We start from the raw sequence: 17,721 nt of genomic DNA on the forward strand, positions 1-17,721 counted from the left end.
ATAATAATGACAATTAAAATTTTTGGGCGAACTATCTGTAAGTTGAAGGTTGATCAACTGTGAGAATAAATAGGGTCGCACACCAGATGTGTCTGGCGGGCGACATGGTGCGTTTTAAAATTCAAAACAATTGTTTTCTATGAATGTACGCACACCGCCGCCGACAGAAGGCAAGTGGTTGCAGCAGTGTACGTACAAAACAAACAAACAAAATCACCATGTCGTCCGCCAGACGCATCCGGTGTGCGACCTACAACTCCAGAGGCTGTTCAAATTTCTGCCACGCCACGGAGCGCAATTCGACTATTTTCCATTAATTTAGACCCAAATCATTATCAAACGGACATTTATTATTTACTCTAGCTTTGTTCATTCTTTAAGAAGGGAAAAACCTTGGTAACTTTTGTGTGTACTGTCTGCCACGTGAACCGAATCGACGTGCCCTGTGTTTGATACCTGTGCCATGTCCTAGCTGTGACGTGGCGCTTCTCGTCCGGTTTGCAACCGCCTTAAGAGTTAGGCAATGGAGGCATTTCTCAAACCACAGGCTTGTTTACAGTACCAGTTCCATGTAAAATTAGAATCAATTTAATTACCATCTAACTCTAAAGACCAAAGATGGAGACATTATCAATGACAAATGGATTATGTGGATCTCATCTTTGGACACAGTACAAGGCAAACCAAACATTTACTCTCAACACGCAGTGTAAGGATGCTGAACTCGGTGCTGAACTGGTGAGTGAAATCTGAAATATTACCAGGCAGTGGCTAATTACACACATTTTAAGTCAAGTATGCGAGTGATATACTCTCATTTTAAATGGCTGCGCATAGAGTAAAAGATTGGTTCTGGGATTCTAAGAATCTATATACTCAAATGAAGATCACGGTCAGTCGAAAAATCTATATTTTTGCACGGCCCTACTGCCAAACACTTGAGAGAGAACCAGCGTGTCCGAGAGAAACAAGCTCAGTTTCAGTCTCTCTAGCGCCTCATAAAAGTATTTCTGACTGCACTGAAAAACACAGCTATGAATTTGCACTTATTTAGACAACCTGAGTCATTATTGAACTGCTGGACATTATATGAATACACAAATAATTGAATAAAAATATTGATGCAGTGGTCTTAAGTATCGATACAATATCGTGAGGAAAAGTATCGTGATATAATGATATTTGATAGTATTGGCACAGCCCTAGTTATTAGTAGTGAAATCAGAGAATAAGTTATTATATTTCTAAACATACGGTCCAAAAGTTCTAGGCAAAAGAAAAATAGAACCTTGACCTGTTGGTGCCATTATAAAGTTTAAGTGACACACTCCATACTTGGTCTGGGTACATTTCAAAGCCTCCCCTATCAGTCTGCAAAATTTCATAATTTTCCTACAAACAGTTCTAGGGGTTGTCATAAGCCGCTTTTCCACCATCGGGCCGAACAGTTCTCATCGCAAAACCGTACTGTTCTGTGCCGATCTGGGCCAGTTGGCGTGGTTACAGTTTCTTTTCAACTGTTGTTCGGTGAAATCAGGAGAATGTACGTAACAGATCCGTCTGTGGCGACGGCCTGAGAGGTAAACACTGGAGCGAGTGCTCTATGGAGGATGATTGCATATTCCAGTTTTTAGGACTGCTTTTTTACCCTGGTTTAACTCTGATACACAGAAAAGACATGGCCCATGTCGCTAAAAGGAAAGCCAAGAGAAAAAGGCAAGAGGTTTGTCATCATGAGGGCTCATGTATGCCACCGGACATGAACATGCAGAAAGGTAAAATTTCCCAGACTAGCTAAAAAAGCATTTATTACTAAAATAGAAGTGTTATATTAAAATAGTATGAGAATGTATTGATGTATTTTGAGTTTTGTGAGCTTGTAATCTGCTTCCCTGACGAAAAAGCAGTGTAAAAAAAAAATGAATGTATGCTACAATACTAGTAAAACCATAATCATAAAATAATGACAATACACTAAACATGCACAATTTTTTTATTAACTTCTGTAAAATATTAGCAAACTTGACAAGCTAGAAACAACTAAAAGCACCATAAGTTACCTTGGCGTTGGTAAATTGACAATAGTGAGTCACCGCGTACTAAAGCCATATAACCGTGTTGGCTGAGAAAATTTAGCTAACCGTGCTGAGAATTACGGGCCAAGAGCGGTTTATAATCTTTCCATGCTGAACCGTGCTCAAGTGGAAATGCTACTGTAACCGTTCCGTACCGTGCTCGGAACCGTTCGGCCCAATGGTGGAAAAAAGGCAATAGACTCCAAGCCAGATAAATAATAACAATGACAAAAAAAATGAATGAATTAATAAATGAACCAAAATGAATATACTGAATATAACTTTGAGTTAGATGTGGAAGTATAGAAAGTTGAAAACCAGGACATACTTCCATCATGGACATTGTTCAGCAATGGCCAAAACATGACATTTGGTCGCACCAGATGATGTTTTTCTAATTCAGTCAAATTTACAGGCAAAAGAATTGGCCACTTCAGCAAAACAGCCATTATTCCCACACAAGGCCATTATGAACTTTATAATCAAATTATAGATTTTTTGATGAAACACAATTTTCTGTATCTTTTTGAGGTCATACCACATGATGATCAATTTTGGCAACAAAACACCAGCAGTTTAAAAGGTGATTATTTTCCAAATATTAAAAAGTGATAATGGCCTTTAACATGTATGCAGGGGTCCTTTGTATGCTTCAGTATGATGTCATTTCTGGTCCTTAAACACTGTTCAAAAATAATGTCTCAAAATGGCCTTTTGTTTGTTGCAACACATGGGGTTTCAAAAAACAATCATCCTAAGATAACAGTTATTTATGTATTCTGAAGAAAAAAATAATGAAAATGCATTAGGGTTTTGCTCAACAATACAGAACAGTTATGGAATTATGCCAAATATGAAAACATTAAAGTTCAAAAACTTTTTGAGTGCTTTTAAATAGTGGTCGACCGATATATCGCCGAGGCTGATAAATCAGCCGATAAATTATCGGCATTGGCGGATACATTTTCCCCTTTGGCCGATTTGTTTCTTGAGGGCACTGAGAATCGCCTGCTTGCATGTGAAGCGACTGAGACATGTAAACGACCAGTCACGGTTTGTTTTGTTGTTACATGCCATCGTGTTACTACAATAATAGACCAGTGTGCAACACAGCATCATTTAAAGGTTCATGATTTTATTTTGGGGGTCTACTAGAATATGTTTACGTGCTTTAATGTTAAAAAAAAAAAAAAAAAATTCTCATACAGTACATTTCTGCTAAACTTACTTTCATCCTCTAGCTCAAATGCTCTGATTTAGGTCCTGTCTCTTTAAAGCCCCCCATTTCTGAAAAGCCCAGTCTGCTCTGACTGGTCAACTGGCCTAGTCCAAAATGAAGTCAGAAGTTTACATACACCTTAACCAAATACATTTGAACTCAGTTTTTCAAAATTCCTGACATTTAATCGTAGAAAACATTCCCTGTCTTAGGTCAGTTAGGATCACTACTTTATTTTAAGAATGTGAAATGTCAGAATAATAAAAGCACCCCCACAACCTGATGCTGCCACCCCCATGCGTCACGGTTGGGATGGTGTTCTTCGGCTTGCAAGCCTCACCTTTTTTCCTCTAAACATAACTGTAGTCATTATAGCCAAAGTAAGATCTGTGTCCCCATGTGCACTTGCAAACTGTAGTCTGGCTTTTTTTATTGCGGTTTTGGAGCAGTCGCTTCTTCCTTGCAGAGCAGCCTTTCAGGTTATGTCGATATAGGACTCATTTTACTGTGAATATAGATACTCATCTACCTGTTTTTTCCAGCATCTTCACAAGGTCTTTGATGTTTTTCTGGGATTGATTTGCACTTTTCGCACCAAACTACATTCATCTCTAGGAGGCAGAAAGCGTCTATGATGGCTGCATGGTCCCATGGTGTTTATACTTGTGTACTATTGTTTGTACAGATGAACGTGGTACCTTGAGGCCTTTTTAAATTGCTCCCAAGGATGAACCAGACTTGTGGAGGTCCACAATTTTTTTTCTGAGGTCTTGGCTGATTTCTTTTGATTTTCCCATGATGTCAAGCAAAGAGGCATTGAGTTTGAAGGTAGGCCTTAAAATACATCCACAGGTACACCTCCAGTTGACTCCAATTAGCCTATCAGAAGCTAATTGCATAAAGGCTTAACATTATTTTCTGGAATTTTCCAAGCTGCATAAAGGCACAGTTAACTTAGTGTATGTAAACTTCTGACCCACTGGAATTGTGATATAGTCAATTAAAAGTGAAACAATCTGTCTCTAAACAATTGTTGGAAAAATTACTTGTGTCGTGCACAAAGTAAATGTCCTAAACGACTTGCCAAAACTATAGTTGAAATCTGTGGGGTGGTTAAAAAAATGAGTTTTAATGGCTTCAACCTAAGTGTATGTAAACTTCTGACTTCAACTGTATGTACTTTAGGGCTGCCCCCAACCAAAGATTTTCCTAGTCAACTAGTAGGTGTTAGTTTAAGCCATTAGTCGACTAGTTGTCACACGTTTATGATATTAATTTAATTACTTAAATATGTATATATTGGGGGGCATCAAAAAAAATTTGAGTTCCAGGGCTGTGAAAGAATGTTATAAGTAACATTGCTAACACTGTTCTACATTATAGAGAAATACTAAACCGTATTAATGAGCCTTTAAAATATAAATTTTACAAGTGCACGCACGAAGCGAGCCACAGCTACAGTAATGCTTCTGATTGTGTTGGAAAAAACAGCAAAGAGACTGTCTGAACATTTTGTTAATTTATAGAGTGAAATGCACATTAGGGTTGTGCCGACAGACGATGATCTCGGGGATCGGCGATGGTCAGAGTGATCGCCAACAGCTGATGCCTTTGACGATGTCAAGACGATATTTGGCTAATTTTCCCATTAATGTATTCAAATTATTATTATTTAGGCTATTATTATTATCAAATTAATATTACAAAGAATTTGCCCATAGACACACAGGCACACGTTTGAAGAAACACAATGTATTATATTATTAAGAACAGATGACAGAAAAGCCGTATTTGCGTTTGTTCGGAGGCATGCATGTAAAAGGTTCTCACTCTTTCTTTGTTTCTGTCTTTAAGAACAGTATCATCTATGAGTGCTGCAAATGACCTCAGACAACTCAGCTCAGGAGGTGCTTTGAGTTCAGTTCGCTTTATTTCCACAGAGCAGTTCTATACATCTGTGATTTAAACATAAAATAATACAAAAACACATTCATCTTGAACCATGATTTATATTTCCATGTTTATTATCATCATTATAATTATTATTTTTACATTTATCATTGTTTTTATGTCTTCATTTGTGCAAGTAATTTTCCACCTGCATGTTTAGACGGATACTTGCCTGACGGTAAATGGAAAGGTGGTTACTTATATATTATTTATTCGATCACTTCATTATTTTAATTGCTTTTTCATATTGTTTGGAGTGCAATTTGAATTTAGCAATGTATTTGATTTAAGTTTTTCATTTTTTAAATAAATTAATTTTCAAAGCAAAGTCACTAAATCAAGAATATTCACCGATCCCTCAGCCCGGGTGTTGCCGATGTAATTGGATATTGCTAATATATATATATATATATATATATATATATATATATATATATATATATATATATATAGTGAAGTAGGGAACAAAACAAATTTATTCACACACATATTGTATTTTCCCGGACAATGAAATACCCGACTGGTAGAGAATGCACAGATGAAGTAGGTTCTTTGCCAGAGAGATGTTGCCCTTCACAACTGTTAAGCCATCTCTCAAAAAGTTGAACAACACACATTTTAATTGCACTTAATTTTTTCCAGTTTCATTTGAATTTTTAGTTAAAATAAATGAAAAAGGTCCAAGTTTGAAATCAAGGTGTCTTGCTTTATTGTGTAGGCTTAACCCTAACCCTGCTTAACGAAAATTATCACAGGCGTCACATCATTGACCCGATGCTCTGACTTCACATCAAATGCGGGAGTGAACGATACTGTATTTCCAAACACAGTGACCCTTACTCTAACCATACCATCTGTATAAGATCATTTTCATGATAATTTTCACTTTCAATATAACTTTAATATACAATATAACGTCATTTATGTTAATAAAAATTGCGTCCCGTTTCTGAGAGATTTGTCATGTGCTTCGGCAGGGCTCTCCCCATGATTATGTATGAATATTTATAAGTTAACTTAAGTGTATCATCACTGTCATTTAATCATGAATATTGTGGTGTTATACTACAGTTTATACAAATAAAAATGTATTAGGCCTAATCAATCAACTCTTTTGAAGTTGTCAGTTTTTTTCTTCAGGAGGTGCTTATGTGTATGCTCAGGCTTTAACTAGGGGGAAATTAAAAATCAGTACTGTTGCAGCTTGGGGGCCTGGGTAGCTCAGCGAGTCAAGACGCTGACTACCACACCTGGAGTCGCAAGTTCGAATCCAGGGTGTGCTGAGTGACTCCAGCCAGGTCTCCTAAACAACCAAATTGGCCCGGTTGCTAGGGAGGGCAGAGTCACATGGGGTAACCTCCTCGTGGTCGCTATAATGTGGTTCTCGCTCTCAGTGGGGCGTGTGGCGAGTTGTGCGTGGATGCCGCGGAGAAGCCTCCACACGTGCTATGTCTCCGCAGTAATGTGCTCAACAAGCCACATGATAAGATGCGTGGATTGAGCTTCGAAAAGTTAAGTAAAATGTACTTTATATCCCTGTGAAATTTACTCAAATTAGCAAATAAATATGGCAAGGTTTTCTACTTAAGGATTGATACATGATGACGCATTGTAGAAATAAACAAACAATCATAAATAATATTTACATATAAGGTAGAGAATTAATTTTTACATTTGTGAATCGAGTATAAATGTAGAATGTACTTCATATTTTCAGCTTCAGGCTTAAACTAACATACTCACAAATTTTTCCGCTCTATATACTTCAAAAATATAAATACAAAATATTTCAGTGTACCACCGTGATTGTCTAATTTGTAATGAGCTATTCGATATAATTATATGTTTTCATTACTATAAATATTAATCTCAAGATAAATCATGGTGCTGCAACACCCTCGTAATATGACATAATTTGACTGGGCATTTTCCCCCTATTTAATAAATAATAATAGTATTTAGATATTTAATAACTTTTTTATTATTAAAAAAAGTACTAGTGTTTTCGGGGATGTTTTGTCACCCTGCAGATGGCATGAAAACCTTAGCTGAGCAATAGACTGTCTCCCTAACTTCATCTTCCGGTGTTTGTATTCTTAACATGAACCGCATCCATTGTTGTATTCCTCACTTTTAAATGGCTGTCCAATCGCTCAGTGCAAATGTAATTAAAACACTTTGCACACAGAGAAAGGCTCACACAACTCAACAGCAATGCTATGCCATTCTGCAAGCTTCAGATTGTATGTATTTAAACTTCTTGGAGCTCATTACGGAGATAATTTTTATACTTTTACTAAATAATATCACATTTGTTGTAATCAATCATTTTATTTTATAAAAAAAGAAAAAAAAAAAAGGAGGAGGAGTAGTTTTCTGCCACTCTCGACACTTTCGCTATGGCCGAATATGATACCGGAGACTAACTATCGCCCTCAGATTTTCCATTAAATACATAGTCTAAGTGCCATGTATAAAGTCCATTGAGAGACAGTGAACGCAGAGTTGCAACTTGTAAGCTTTGCACTGCTAGAATTGCATGAGGTGAATCTACCATTAAAACTTTTAACACAATTAATTTGAATCACCTTAAAGCTCGACACAGCTAGGAATATGACAAGTCTGTTAAATTTAAAGCAGATGCTGCTTCAACTAAAAAGGAACAAGCTTCATTATTCAGAATTCACCTTATGTGAGTTAATAATGTGCTTTTTGTAACAGTGTTTTGTTTATATCTGAGACCAGTTACTCTGAAATATGGAAAACATGCAGAGACTATTATTTAAATTTATTTTGAAGTTGTGTAATTAATTATCAGCGATTTGAAACAAGGTAGCTTAAAAAGCAGAACCACCAAACTATTGGTATCTGTATTGGCAGATGCTGTTCTAAATAATCAGATATCTGTATCGGATTCGGCACACAAATTTTGTATCGGTGTATCCCTATGCAATACTACAGGAGCACAATTTTGATTGTGTGTCTGTGTATATCAACCTGGCTTTGGTACAGTGAAGGACTTTCTTGCAGAATATGGGCTATAATGTCGAAAATACATACAATATGCAAAACTAAGAAAACCTGACCAGCTTAAAGCCATCTGCTATGTATCTATGCAAATATAGTGTAAACAGAGGGTAAACAGGGCACGGCTACAGTGGAAGGGGTAAAATAAATAGCAAGGCAGGTCATGTGACCTTGTGCTCCGTTTATAAGACAACAGGAATGCCAGGTCGCACACAGAGTGAAGCATTTACTCTGCTCGCATCTGCCCACCCCTCCTCCTACTCGCTCTGGCATCTGGCACCTTCTCCCACTCTGTAATGCCAGGTAATTACCTACCCTATCTGTTGCTGCTACCCATTCTACCTACTCTCAAAACATTCTGAAAAAGCAGTGGGCTCCTTTAATTATCTGATTTCTGCATCACTCTGGATCCCGTCCAACTCTATTCCCCTGGACTGTCTCAAAATAAATAAGGGATTCATACCAAAACCAGCCATGCTTGTGTCCACAGTGCAGCGTAATAGCATGTGTCGTGGGCTGCGCTGCTTATGTTGAGTACTGCAGTTCAAGCAACACAATGTAATCTGCAGCTTTACAGGCTGCCTGGCTGACTAGCAAGTCTGACCTAGAACTCTTCTAATGATAAGTGCCTAAGCGGCCTTAATCATTAGTTTCACACCATCGCAAATGTGCACAGTGTTTCAGTGTGTTTCAATAACCTCAGGTCCATTAACAATTCATTTGGGTCAGAAAGAAAAGTTCATCCGAAGCCAGTGAGCGAAATGGAAATGAGGGTTTAAAAAAAAAAAAAAATCTTCCCTGAAGGTGGAAACAGAGACGAGGATCTCAGCTGTGACCTTTTGCCCAACTTATCATCATCCGGAGAAGTGATCCCTAGGGGTTTTTTTTTTTTTTTTTTTGCTTGGGCTGGCATGGGGACTGAGTCATGCGTCAGCCTAGATTAAAAGCTGCCCGCTACTCCAGGCCATGCACTGCCTTAAGAGACACAGTGTGTTTGAGTGTGTAAGAACTGTGCATGCGTGACCTTGGACCTTGAGAGAGGGGTCACGACAGGTGGAAAAGTGCGTGTGTGTGTGTGTGTGTGTGTGTGTGTGTGTGTGTGTGCGCGCGCACGCGTGTAACATCTGCAGCAGCATCCGGCCACATCAACACCTACATCCATACTCCTTCCTCTTGCTGGTACGCCACTTTGCTTCAGCATAAGAGAAAACTGTACATACACAGTGTCTGAACAAGCGTCTGGGCTGATTTCTAGACCCCCTAGTGATTTAAAAGACGCAACCAATTACTGCTATGAGCTCACAGACGCAGTCATGTGACTCTCTTCAGCACAAGGGCTGTTCCTTGGTGCCATTCTTTCATAATGAATACTGCAGAACACAGGACAAGAACAAATGTGTGAGCTCCACCCGACAGAGTGCCAGCAGCAGCACCAGGCATGCTGTTTTCTTCTCAGACATCAGTAAAGTGCTCTGAAGCTGAGCTGTGGATGTTTAGGCCTCCCTCAGGTTGGATCATGCCTTCACCCTCCGCCGCATCAATAGACAGCCGTCCACACCAAGAGGGAGACAGAACCCTCTGTACATGGATTGCACATCAAGGATCTGTCCTTGCAAGTAGTGCTGAAAAGTGAGACAGCCAAATAGCATAAGTCTGGCAAGTGAGTCAGAAAGCAAGTGGAGTCAAGGCTTGATACTTTCTCAGCTCTTTTTAGTATGTGTCCTTGTGTCAGTGGATGTGACTGTGATGTGATGGTTTTTTGTGTCACATGCTATTAGGAAGTAAAAATAATAATGTTAGTCTACAACAACATTATAAAAGATGACTTTATATGCACAATATATAGAGCTGTTTGGGTTGTAGTCCAAAGAATCCATCTGTATTTTCCTATGGGTTTTTATAATGGGGTTTTTTAACTTGTGTAAAATAAGGTCTGTGGTAAACATTACTTGACGGTACGTTGATGCTTTGTTCTACAACATAAATTACACACTTTCATACCTCAAATGTGAATTTTTAAGCCGTATTGAATAACAATTTTTTTTTAAGCCAACACGGCATCCACATATCGTCAAGTAATGTTTACCACAGATCTTATTTTACACAAAAGTTCAAAAACCCCATAAAAAAAACCCATAGGAAAATCCGTGGAAACATATTAAACTTCCGTGTCCACCTACAAATTGACATCATGGCTGAACAGCTTTAAAGGGAAGACCAGGGCTAGTTGTCACATGGGCTATATCTCACTAACTATAAGATTTGGAGTCAAAAGTGCAATTCCGAAAATGTGTTTTCTCTATAGCAGATGTTTTGTGTGTTGGTTTCAAATACCCATTTTAAAAACCCTCTTAAATTAGAATCATTTTTGTAAATTCTACCCTCCAAAGTAAATTTTCAATATCATCGTATTTTTTTTATAACTTACACCCTGTCTACACTGGGCATGTCTTAACCCAAGGCTGTCTACACTGGACGCGTCGACACTAATGTTCTAAACCGTTTATTTGTGTTGTCGGCAGTAGTAGCGCCAGAACGTGCAGCGCAAAATGGAACGGGTCACCCTTTTACTGTCTTTACTATTAAATAAAATAGTCTCTTACGTGACATGACGCACCGCAACTCACTGCAACAGATGCTTCCAGTGTAGACAGCATCATTGATTATAATGGGTTCTATTGCTTTTTACTCAACGCGACGCACCACTTGCATCCGGTGTAGACAGGGTGTTAGGCAAACAAGGGAACATAATCAAACCGCACTGGCATACATTCAGGCAAGGGTCAACTATAATACGAAAGGAGTTTTTTACCTAAAGGTTTGTGTTCTTAGGACAAAAGTACTTTTCATGAAAGTCAGGTTGTCACATGTTTTAAATGTCATAAATGTATACAATTCATCACTTAAAAAACTTGTTGGCCAGAACAATGTTGTGATATTTTTGTGCGGTGTCTTTTCCAGCTTAATAGTTTTACTTTTTAAATTCTGAAGAAAAGCCTATAATAGGCTGTTTAATCCAGGTGTAAATTTAAAGAGAGACGTAGATTTTGTTTTGGTCATGGTGGTGGTAGGGACAAGTTCTCCCATATCCCCCCAAAGTTCACATGAAATCTATGACACTGGTTTAGTGGCATGTTCCATTGTGACAACTTACCCTATAAAGTGGGGTACAATATGCCCCGCTGTGTGTTCAATGATCTGTGGCAAGAAAGGTGAAAATGTTCAATAGCTTTTCCAAAGCCAAGACTTCAAGGTATGTGGCTATGCAGAAATTAGCTTTCAAACATAAACCTACACTGTGAAATATTCACTGGAGTAAAAAGTGTGACAACTGTCCCCAGTCTCCGCTATATTTAAACAGTATTTGCTACAGACATGTCATACTGCCTGTTTTTATATTATTTTGTGTTAATCTAGCATTGCTACAGTAATTAAATAAATAAAACTATAGATCTTTATAGAGCTAGAAAGCCTAATTAACACCCAGTATGAACATAATAATAGTCAACACAAAGCAATGTTATGATGAACTAGATAAAAAGGTTTGTGGACAAACTTTAGGTTGGTTTGAAAAAGCCTGGCCTGAAAGTTTAAGATAGATAGATTGATCGATAGACAGACTACTTGTTTGCTAGGATGATCCCATTTGGTTGCTAGGCAGTTACCAGGGTGATACTAATAAGGCTCCTTGCTAGCCTGAGACAAATGAGCCAACCCAGAAGTTTATATGACGTTCTGCTGCAGAGATATGTGTTTTGCTACTTGGTTGCTAGGGTTATTCCATCTGGTTGCTAGGCAGTTACCAGAGTGATACTCAAAAGGCTCCTTGTTTCCCTGAGTCAAATGAACAAAACTGGAAATCTCTTCGATATTCTGGTGCAGAGATATGTGATTTGTTACTTGGTTGCTAGGGAACCCCATCTGGTTGCTAGGAAGTTACCAAGGTGATACTCAAAAGGCTCCTTGCTAGCTTGAGTCATATGAGCTAACCCAGAAGTCTCAACGATGTTTTGATCCGGAGATATCCATCTAAGCTAATTTTAATGTAAGTCAATGGATTTTGGTTGCTAGAGTGCACTAAATGACGACAGACAGACAGACAGACAGATAGACATACAGCAGGGCTGCAGACTAAAAAAATGACTTAGGAGCCATTGGCCCCTAAACTGAAACATTAAGGAGCCAAATGGCTGTTTTTAGAAGCCAAATCACAGATTTGTGAGAGGTGTCTCTCACAAGTCCCTCAATTGTCCTAAGTGTCAAAAGCTTGATTATACACAGCGCTGTGAATACTACTTGTGTGTGTGTGTGTGTGTGTATATGTATATATATATATATATATATTATATTAGTTTTAAAATATTGCCTTTTTGTCTTTCTTTACTGTTAACGGATGGCCCCAGACTCAGAGACTATAAGAGAGCAAATTGAATGAAATCCCAGATGCAGTTTACTGTGTTACTCCAATCCCAATCAATAATTACCAGAAGAAAAAGTGGTACACAATACGGGACTTTTATAAGGAAGCCTGAAATACACATGGGACTCTTATTTTGAAATGTCTGAACTCCCAGTTGTGAGCTCACTGATGGCTGATTTGCTGAGAAAGTGAATCTGATTCAAACTATTAACCTGAGCTCCTGAGTTCAAACCCTCAGTTCTTTTCGGGTGATTCATGAAAAAGATCCAGTTCAAGAGTCATTTGGTCACGACTCTCTTGCGCTTCATCTGTTGTTGCGTGCGGTGCAGCGAGCTGGTCAGAAACAGAATGGGTGAAAAGTGGCGCGTGACACACTGGTGGTTCGCATTCTACAAATATACTCAACTCAAAAGATGATATCTGACGAAATCACATATGAACGCACATAAGACTGTCGCCAGTGGCGGCTAGATTTTAAATTATTGTCGCAATTAATTATTTTTGGTCACATTTGAGACCATTTTAGTCGCAGTCTGGAGCCCTGGATAGACAGATAGATAGACAGACAGACAGAAATAGAGATTTGATAGAAGAGCAGCCTGAAGCATGTTAAAAGCCTTCTGTTGGTGCCTCAAATTGGAATTTTGACAGTTGGAGTTTGAATGTCTTGGCTCATCTGTACATTCCATCAATGTAAGTGAATGGGATTTTTCCGATTTTTGATCGTCCGCTGTGAGAAAACCATAGAAAAGATATAGCACACTATTCGAGATCAGTCCGAAAGCTCTAGGAGGAGTCAGTGTTAGAAATTTTAGTCTCAGAAGAATAATAATATTAAGTTTAAATAGTAGATCAGTAGGTTGGCTCTTTCAAGTAACCTAATTATCAACAAGTTAATTGCAAAGAGTAAATAAATGAGCACCACACAAATAATTAGACAACTTCTCAGTAACCCAAATTTGGGGTCATTGTGCAGGCTTTGCACTGGGCAATTCAATCCCGTCTCCATATTGCACATTGTGGCATTCCCCCTACAACACTTGGTCATGCACAGATGCCAAAGGACAGCACAGAAGGATGAAGAACAAAGAAGCACACTCTAACAAACCAGCCACTAAACCTTTCAATTTACAGTAAGGGGAAAAAAACAAAAACCACCTGTGCATCAGGAAAACCACCAGCCTCCCCCCTTTTCTCAGTAGCTCTGTCCCCAAAGACGGCCAGCGATACTTCTTATCAGCTGGTGAGATGAGATTTAGTTCCAGGCCTAACACTCATGGGAAGCTATTGATAATGCTATTCCCCCCTTCTGCTCACCTCTCATTTCCTTGAAGTGGGACCGGCCTATCCCTGGCCAAATCCGAACCGCACAACCATGACAGCAATTGCAAAACTGATTTCAAATCAGTGTTGCAGGGTGACATCCACCTTGTTCCAGCAATGGATGAATACGATGAGCCGTGGAAAAAAAACATATGCGAGCCTTGCCGGTGCATGTCCCCTTAGAAAATCCCCTGCTTTTCCCAGTGCTACCCTGATGGAAAGGTAGGTCAAGCTCCTAGTGATGGGTTGTGATGTTGTTTTGACATCCATGCTGCTGCATAGCCGAATTAATAATCGATGGTGCTTGAATACAAAAAGAATTTTATTTATTTATTTTTAAATGTAGTGGCATTTTAAGAATGCTCATGAAACTTTCATGGTTTATCACTACAAAGCAGGAAACAGCACAGACCGCGTAGCATGTTCAAAGCAGTGCTTTCCATTACTGACCCATATTCACAATGGCTAGGAATCATTTAATGGTCTTCATACACAGAGAGAAAACATCTGCATCCCTCGTTCACACTTTTATAGCCTAGCAAATGTTTGCATCCAACCGTCAATCCTAGCCTATTATGCTGACAGACAGCACCTATTATGTGATATTGATCGCTCAAACCTTCCAAGAATGGCGTTCCTGTCGATTTGATAAACCGGGGAAGCAAAGTTTGTTTTGAGCAAGTCTCAGTCATAAACTTTACAAACACCGGTCAAGTTTGAATATTGCCTATGTTTATCAAAGCGCTATTTGAGTGATTCACCTCAGCAGTTACCCACGTAAGGGACTCATATGCAATTAGTGCTGTTAATCATATACTAATAATAAACAATGAATTTAATTACATCAATGATTCTCATCCAACGTGAGAATACCACAGCCAGGAGAGACTTATCTGACACCAGCACACAATCATGCTGTCCCCAGTTCTTCAGCACCGGCTGCCCTGCCACAGAATAGCTGGTGATGGAGCTAATAGAGGGTTGCAGTAGATAAGACAACAGATGTTCAAGAGGGCATTATAGAAGAAAAAAATTATTCTGATGGTTGCATTCTTTAAATGTATTTTATGTTTGTTATACTGTACATTAACATGGTGCCAATGTATAGGTCCTTAAGCATGGGAATAACTTAATGCAAGATAATACATTTAATTTGACTTACACTGACAATATATTTTATGTTATTACTTGATCTCCTTAAACTTCTAGTCGTTAATAATGATGCATAAAAATGGGCTGAATCTTCTCCAAACACTCTTGCAGGCCTCGACTGTCATTTTCATAAGTCAAAAAACAATTCCCGATTCCTTTAGGACCGTGTGTTTACATGAAGCCCCCTTCATTTGTGAACTTATTTTAAGGGTCAGGGTGTGTACCCTCGGAAAAATGATCCACGGAAATAAACAGATTATGTATTACCCATTTGGAGGATGAAAAATAGGCCCTTATCCAAACAAAAGGCTGTTTTATTCTTATGGCTCTCTCAGAACTGCACATGGTTCTGCACACTCGATTGGGGGCAAATCAATACACACTGTTCCCGTCAGAAACGCTCCTCTGGCACGCAGGTGTTCAAACCCACCAGGAATACGGAATATAGCTAAAGAATAATAAACAATAAGATTTTCGCTTATGAGTCTACAGCGTCCTTTTACTGAGTCTGGCACATCACCTGCATTTGAGCAAACATTTTGGATGACAAAAGCATCTGCAGAGACATAGAGAAGTGCTCTTACCCGTTTCAGCCTCGCCAAAGTCAGTGCGCTTTTAAACATCCACACTTCTCAGTGGAAATTGTTCGTGTATTTTTGTGTAGTCCAGAGACATGAAATGCGGCGCTTGCCCTCCCTTCCCTTGGCGAATAGACGACTGCTGTGAATGTGTGAGTAAAGCAGCTCCACCCGCACGCCCGTATATGAAGCGATACAGCAAGACTGTGGAGCTGCGCCTCTCCCGCCCGTTTCCGATATGGGCGCGAGATGAGGGCGCGGTCAGTGGAACACCTCACCAATCATACCGCGCGAGCAGTTCGCCTTCCAGCCTCACCGGCGACGACAGTATAACTGCGGCACGGCTGCCTCAATGTGACTTACTTTATCAAAATCAGGACCACCACTGGCTGTGTCCAGAAACTGCTTCTCCTCCACCCTTCTACTGTCTCTTAATCCATTTATCATAAACGGTCACCAAAATATAGCAAGAGAGAGTAGTTTTTGACTGACGACTTTCGCAGAAAGGCGCGAGCTTGCCCCAGTTTAATTGAGAATCAGTTTTAATTGAAGAGTTTTTAAGATTGAATGTGTCACGACTAACAGTGTTTCAGGGGCAGGTAAGACAATGAGTCCCCCCCCGTTATCTTTAATTCAGATTAATTTCGTATGGATTCATGCACTTAGTTAATGCTGCGAGCTGTTTTACAAGGTAAACATTTCCTTGTAATATTAAAACGTTTGTAGATTTGACTGTTTTTACTGTTCCGTGCTCGATTTATACAATATTAGGCTTGTGTCAGCTTTAAACGCATTAATGTTTGACGAATGACTTTGCATTCAAAGCTTTGTGTAATGAGCCAAATACTCCAACAACAGCAACTATGATTAAATGGTATCTGTTCTAATTCCCCTGTGTATTATCCTCGGGCAATTGCTAATAACCATAAGCACAAATGGTTATAGCTTGGACCTCTATAGTCTGTGTATTGGTACGATACATTAACTGTTGTCCATTGTAATAACAGTATGGAGCATCTTACAAAACATTGTGAGTGGATGCTTTCATTTGACATTCTCGTCTAATTTCTGACAGTGAATTTATGCTTTTGAACATTCCAATAAGTGCCAAGTTCTGCCAACCTCTTCAATTTGCGCCTTGGCATTGGTCGCTGTGCACCCAGCACCTTACCCATTATGAAAAGAATCTAGATGGCTGCCGTTTCTAGTCTAACCTCATTTTTATTGAGCTTTTGCATCATTGAAATGATGAAACTTTCTTATTCTCTTTAAAAAAAAAAAAAAGTTTTTTTTTCATTCTCTCCTTTCTTGTGTGCTACTTTGAACTGGAGTGCCATTATGCATGAGAGGCTCCATCAAAAGTAAACATGCAAATGGTCGGGAAGTTTGTGGATATGGGTAAGCTTGTGTGTGTGTGTGTGTGTGTGTGTGTGTGTGTGTGTGTGTGTGTGTGTCCAGATTTGTGTGTGAGGACCATTTTTAAAAAATGTTATCTGAAGGTTAGGTTTAGGGATAGGGTTATGTTTGGGGTTAGGCAAATATTTAATCATAAAATCCATTGCAACTATGAAATGTCCTTACTAATATTGTAAAATAGGGCTGCACAATTAATCGTATTTGAACTGCAATCATGGTTTCTGCATCTCACTGTTAATTAAGAATAACCGTCTGCAATATTAGTGAGCTAATTAGCAAAAAGCAGCCAGGTAAGTTGCAAATTCTTATCACATTATGGGCTGTGTTTACGGATGACAGACCAAATCACAAGCTCTTTAGGAGTAAATTTTCACCTTAACTGACCTAGCTGCTCTCATCAGAAGTTCACCACTGACTAATCACTGTTTTACTTTCAAGCTTGCTTTGAAATATGCAGCCGCTTGTTGTACCGTATTATAAGTGCCGCTCTGTTTTATCTGTAGCGTATTACACATACTCAGAACACGCATGAGGCTAATGATACAGATGTGCTTAGTGTTC

General features: G+C 39.0%; 1 protein-coding gene across 5 annotated transcripts in view; it reads right to left on the bottom strand.

The window, feature by feature from the left end:
• Positions 1 to 15,805, bottom strand: part of LOC127428483 (neurexin-2-like) — a 574,215-nt gene extending 558,410 nt beyond the window's left edge. For all 5 annotated transcript variants that reach the window (XM_051676890.1, XM_051676894.1, XM_051676891.1 and 2 more), the window contains exon 1: positions 15,751 to 15,805. The gene's annotated coding sequence lies outside the window, so the exon portion shown is untranslated. The remainder of the gene's footprint in view (positions 1 to 15,750) is intronic.
• Positions 15,806 to 17,721: the final 1,916 nt, after the last annotated feature.

Source organism: Myxocyprinus asiaticus, chromosome 38 (assembly GCF_019703515.2).
Source record: "Myxocyprinus asiaticus isolate MX2 ecotype Aquarium Trade chromosome 38, UBuf_Myxa_2, whole genome shotgun sequence".
NCBI lineage: Eukaryota > Metazoa > Chordata > Actinopteri > Cypriniformes > Catostomidae > Myxocyprinus > Myxocyprinus asiaticus.